The 6,094-nt window shown below is 44.0% G+C and overlaps 2 non-coding genes across 2 annotated transcripts; both read right to left on the bottom strand.

Moving 5' to 3' along the window:
- Positions 1-1,382: 1,382 nt before the first annotated feature.
- trnap-cgg (transfer RNA proline (anticodon CGG)) lies at positions 1,383-1,470 on the bottom strand. Its single transcript is given in 2 exon segments — positions 1,383-1,418; positions 1,435-1,470. It is a non-coding gene; the product is annotated as a tRNA-Pro (tRNA).
- A 4,117-nt stretch (positions 1,471-5,587) lies between these two features.
- Positions 5,588-5,660, bottom strand: trnav-uac (transfer RNA valine (anticodon UAC)). The gene has a single exon. It is a non-coding gene; the product is annotated as a tRNA-Val (tRNA).
- Positions 5,661-6,094: the final 434 nt, after the last annotated feature.

Genomic DNA, 6,094 nt, shown 5'->3' with positions numbered 1-6,094 from the left:
ATTAAACTCCCGAATTTCCACGCACCGTGACTCTCCTGAATCAGATGCCTCAAGTTTTGCCGACCCAATTCATATCCCTTTGCTCCAAGGTCTGTCTCCCTGTTTCCCCGGTGTCAGGCAGAGATCCGCCTGCTGCCCTCATTTATTTCACTCTCTAATATTCCAACAGCAGCCATGGTTGTGTGAAGGTTTGTATTCTGTTAATCGTCGCCAATTGTTGTGAAAAGTAGAACACAAGGAGGCTGAGTACTGTGAGCTAAACTTAGTGTGATCTTAGTCTTCTTTATTACAACTCCAGAGTGCCTGAACAACATGGCAGCCAACCTTTTATACTGGCACTGCAGGTGTGGGCAGGTGACCATTAGGACTCCAACAGTCACGCCCTCTGGTGGCAAGTATGACATAGTTACATACTTCACGTAATTGTTATCGTTAAGAAGTTATAATTCCAATGAATGCCTGAATCATCAGAAAGGAGCCTGTTTTTTAGGACAAGGCTACATATCAGGAAGGGACGTAGTTAGATGACAAGGGAAGTGATACTCTAATGATAAGTTTGGAGAATAAAAAGAGTAAATACTGGAAACACTGAGCAGGCCAGGCAGCATCTGTGGAGAGAGAAACAGAGTTAACGTTTCAGGTTAATGACCTTCCATCAGAAGTTGGACAGTTGTGTTAGGTAATACTATTAAAAGTTTCAATTGTCACGAAGCAGGGGTAAGGAAAAGATATAAAATGTGGCATTTGGAACAGATAGTTTAGAATCCGATTAATTTTTGATCAATTGGTACACCGAGCTGAAAACTGCAACGTGTTTGTGTTCTTCGGCTAACATTCGCAAGGTTTGGGTGTAAGTACTATTAAGTGTATGTTTCATTATTGTCTGCTTAATAACTCTGACATTTAATGTTGCGGACCCTATTCCTGCACTGCGTGTGTTCCAGCTCTGTTTGGAGCACCGATCCCTTCAATCCGTCGCTTACATGGACAGTTGGATTCACCGTTTCTTTGTTTGGTGAAATTTAAAAGATTGATAGCGGCGCACATCAACCTGGTGACCGACTCACTAACCGCTACACGCTGGTCCCGTGAGATGGATGCACAGTTACTGTTACAAGCTTGAACGCAGGTTCAAGCAGAACTCATTCATAGAAAGTCCAAGACCCTGAGGCACCTCATTTTTTGCACCAAACTCCTTCGCAACGAGTTGCGGTTCGTGTGGGGTGATTTGGGCACATCTTTCCCCACACGACAACACTTCAAACACAACTCAACGGATGCAAAGCGCTTTGGGGCGTCATGAGTTCCTGAAAGGTGTTGCAGAAATGCAAGTCCTTCTTTGCAAAAGTTTGATGCAATTTCAAAATTCTTGGGCAAATTGAGGGCTCGTCCGGGATTTGAACCCGGGACCTCTCGCAAATTTCAAGCAATAACCCCGAAGCGAGAATCATACCCCTAGACCAACGAGCCAACTGCTCAATAAACGTGGAGATAAGGTGTAACCATTATTGAAACATTTTTAGTGTCTTGCTATTCTTGATCGGAGGAGCACATGAGATGGAATCAGTGACTTTGCTTTTTCGACCTGTCTTCTGAAGCACCGCACGGTCCAACTCCGAAAGTCAATGAGCTGTTGGGACGTTAGTGTATCCAGGCTGTGGGTGGTCACCCCGAGCGCAGCAGAGGGGTTTCTGTATTAGTTCTGGGTGGGGACAGTACATTTCCCCTTCTCTCTTCCTCTTGTCTATAACCCTGTGCTTTGGTTTCTCTATTTATTCCCCTGTCTCAGTTTCTAGTGTTTAAAAGGGAACAAAAGATGAAATGGGTCTCACTGTGGAACAATTTCTCTCACTCAAAGTTAGACACACTACCGTGGGCAGCACGAGGTCTAGGTAGGTAGCTGTTGATATGCAGGGTCATATACAAATATATATAAATATATCGACATGTATCGTAACAGTTCCCTGGTGGTCGAGCGATTAAGACCCGGCGGACTAACCTGGTTTCAATCCACGATCAATTCATCGCATTAAAATAATTGAGGTCTGTGAGACGATTAATAATTGCTGTAACCACCATGAATACCAATACTTTCTGTGATAGACCGAGCTTACAGACTATCTGACTTTTCCGGGCATGTATTCCGGGTTTAATTTTGTAAACTGGGTGAGTTCGCTGATCGCGGATAGAAAGGTAGGAGCCTCTGTGGCCCCACTGTGAGGATGTGGAAGTGAACACGGTGGCTGGGTGATCCCTGACATTTCTGTAAAGGGCAGCGGAGGAGAAGGTTTGAGAACATTCAATGCAGGACAGAAGTTGTTTTAGTGAGCCAACACACAATGCCGATCAGCACAGACGGAGCTCACTGGTCACCTCCCCTCTGTTGGGGTTATTGTACCAGAGGTTTCTGTAGTGTAGTGGTTATCACGTTTGCTTTACACGGGGAAGGTCCCTGATTCAATCCCGAGTTTAGTCTCCTGGCAAATGCTGCCTGACCTGCTGAGATTTCCAGCATTTGCTATTTATTCTCCTGGGAAAAGGGCTCCCTTATTCCTTAATTGCTCTTTATTTCACTTCAATAAATAGATAACTTTGACTGAGAGAAAACGGATCCACCGGGGACCTTTTGCGTGTGAGGCCAACGTGATATCCGCTGCACTGCAGCCCATCAATAAGTGAGAAACCACTGAATACAAAGGATGAGCTGGTCAAAGTCAAACCCTCCTTTCTTATTCAGCAGTGGCATGAACGGGAGTCAGACGCCACAAAGTTTAATTAAAGACACAAATACAAGTAACACTTGCAAATCTTTTCACTGTAAAATTATTTCACTTTATTTGAAATCCGACAGCAGTGAATCTGAAAATACGCACGGTGGGATTTTATCTTCACTACTGATTTTATTTTGGGTGCACGATAGGAAAAACCGGTGCTGCTAAATTTGATAAAAGTTGCCCCAGATCCCTGAAGACTTTGAACCAGAAAGTTAAAATACAGTGAGTAAAATGGGATATGGTTTTCGAGTTGAGATGCAAAGCACAGGCCAAATGATTGAAGTATGGAATGTCCCTGAGTTAGCATTTGTTTGATTGTGCAAAAATAGGTGAGGGGTTAATTAATGATGGTTTCCAGTGAAAGCAAGAGAAAAGCTTTCGAATAAACCATACGGTGACTGTCCGGTGAGCGCTGTTTGTGATACCTGGTGGGAATGGGCGGGGATTTTCAAGCCCCTTGTATTGCAGAACCTTCATATATACAAAAATCTCCAGTTCACTGTGTAGTTCTCATGGTGCAACGGTAGTGTGTCTGACACTTGATCAGAAGGTTGCGTATTCAAATCACGTTAGGGTCAGTGTTTTTTTGGATATTTTTCTTCCAGATTTATTATTTCATTTGCTGTTTGACAATAACCTGACCCTTGCTCCAAGGTCTGTCTCACTGTTTCCCCGGGGTCAGGCAGAGATACACCTGCTGCCCTCAATTATTTCATGTCACAGGACACAAAATTTCAAATCAATCTGCAGGTGGCCACACACAGCAGTGAGTCGTCAGGATGGCCGAGCGGGCGAAGGTGCAATGTTCAATTCAAAATCTATCTTGAAGACAAGGGTCCAAATGTCACTTCTGGTGTATATTATTTTTAATCATTAAGCAGAAACAAAAACCAACTTTGTTAATATTGAACCATTAATGTCAATTATTTCATTTTTTCTAATCTTTAATTGATCAATGATCACGCGCGGTTGCGATACGGGGATTTTTCACGTGTTCAGCGAATGTGACAACCACTACACTACGGAAAAACTGCAATTGACGCAATGCGAGGAACATAACCAGCGCTTTAACTTACACAACTGGCCGATACTTCAGGAGCTGGTTTTACGAGAATAGAATGACGGTGCGATATTTAGGAAGGCTGTGAGTGTGGTAGGAATTGATCTCGTATTGACCAGACTTTACACATCGGAACAGGAGCTGGCCATTTAGCAGCGAGTGGTTAGGATCAGGAATGTACGGCTTGAGACTTTCTGGCCTGAGGTAAGAAGGTGGTGCTCAGGAATAAGGTGAAAGGTTGAATCTTCTGCACTGACTCTCTTTAACAAACTCCAGCACCAGGTCAGACGGAAATGTTAAGCGAGCAGCTGAACAGCTGAATCCCACTTTGAAGGAGTTGGCCGTGGTGTCAAACAAATGTGTTCCGTTTAATGATAATTATTGTTAGAATTGGAATTCAAGCTGAACACTCGTGTGGAGGATACAGTGACCTGAACACAGCACCTTCTACCGCCCGGCCATCCTGACTATTCAGCGCTGTGTGTGGCCACCTGCAGGTTGATTTTGAACTTTTGTGTCCTGTCACATGAAATAAATGAGGGCTGCAGGCGTATATCTGCCTGACACCGGGGAAACAGTGAGACAGACCTTGAAGCAAGGGTCTGGTTATTGCCAAACAGCAAAGGAAATATTAATTCTGGAAGAACAATATCCAAAAGAGCAATACCCCAACATGATTTCAACACACAACCAGTTGATCTGGAGTCAGACACACTAACGTTGCACCACGAGGCCTACACAGTGAGCTGGAGATGTTCATCTATATGAAGGTTCTGCAATATAAGGGGCTTTAAAATCCCTGCCCATTCCCACCAGGTATCAAAAGCAGAGCTCAGCTGACAGTCACCGGATGGTTTGTTCGAATACTTTTCTCTTGCTTTCACGGGAAACCATCATTAATTAACCCCTCACCTTCTTTACACAATCAAACAAATGCTAACTCAGGGACATTCCATACTTCAATCATTTGGCCTGTGCTTTGGGGAGCGTGCAGGGAAATCGACCTGAGTCCATTATCAGATCAGCCATGATTGTATTAAATGGTGGAGCAGGCTCGAGGGGCCGTATGGCCCACTGTTGCTCCTATTTCTCATGATCTTATGTTCTTATGCATGTGAACCCATTTTACGCAATGTATTTTAGCTTTCTGGTTGAAAGTGTTCATTGCCGATGACACCACGAATCTGCGGCAACTTTTATCAAATTTATCAGCACCGATTATTCCTACCGTGCACACAAAATACAATCAGTAGTGAAGATAAAATCCCACCGTGTGTATTTTCAGATTCAACGCAGTAGCATTTCAAATAAAGTGAAAGAATTTTACACTGAAAAGATTTGCAAGTGTTACTTGTATTTGTGTCATTAATTAAACTTTGTGGAGTCTGACTCCCGTTCATGCCACTGCTGAATAAGAAAGGAGGGTTTGACATTCACGAGACTGCACTGCCCCGGTTATTTGTCAGCTCATCCTTTATATTCAGTGGTTTCTCGCCCTTTGATGGGCTGCAGTGTAGCGGATATCACGTTGGCCTCACACGCAAAAGGTCCCCGGTGGATCCATTTTCTCTCACTCAAAGTTATCTATTTATTGGTGAAATAAAGAGCAATTAATGAATAAGGGAGCCCTTTTGCCAGGAGAATAAATAGCAAATAAAAACAGCAAATGCTGCAAATCTCTGCAGGCCAGGCAGCATTTGCAGAAAGACTAAACTCGCCTCCGATTGTTCATCCACAGCAAGTTTAAATATGATGTTTCTGCCTGGGATTGAACCAGGGACTTTTCGCGTGTAAAGCAAACGTGATAACCACTACACTACAGAAACCTCTTGTACAACAGCCCCCACAGCGAGGAGCTGACCAGTTAGCTCCCTCTGTGCTGATCGGGAATGTGTTGGCTCACCTGAAACAACTTCTGTCCCAAACTGAATGTTCTCAATCCTTCTCCTCCGCTGCCCTTTACAGAAATGTCACGGATCACCCAGCCACCGTGTTCACTTCCACATTCTCACAGTGGGGCCACAGAAGCTCCTACCGTCTCCCCGCGATCAGCGAACTCACCGAGTTTACACAATTAAACCCCAAACACGTGCCCGGCAAAGTGCAGGAGAAGCCAGATAGTCTGCAAGCTCGGTCTATCAAAGAAAGTATTGGTATTCATGGTGATTGCAGCAATTATTAATCGTCTCACAGACCTCAATTATTTTTATGCGATGAATTGATCGAGGATTGAAACCAGGTTAGTGCGCCGGGTCTTAAC

This window comes from Pristiophorus japonicus, unplaced genomic scaffold (assembly GCF_044704955.1).
Source record: "Pristiophorus japonicus isolate sPriJap1 unplaced genomic scaffold, sPriJap1.hap1 HAP1_SCAFFOLD_33, whole genome shotgun sequence".
NCBI classification, from domain to species: Eukaryota; Metazoa; Chordata; class Chondrichthyes; family Pristiophoridae; genus Pristiophorus; species Pristiophorus japonicus.
The sequence above is the reverse complement of the archived record's forward strand: the minus strand, read 5'-3'. Positions and strand labels throughout refer to the sequence as shown.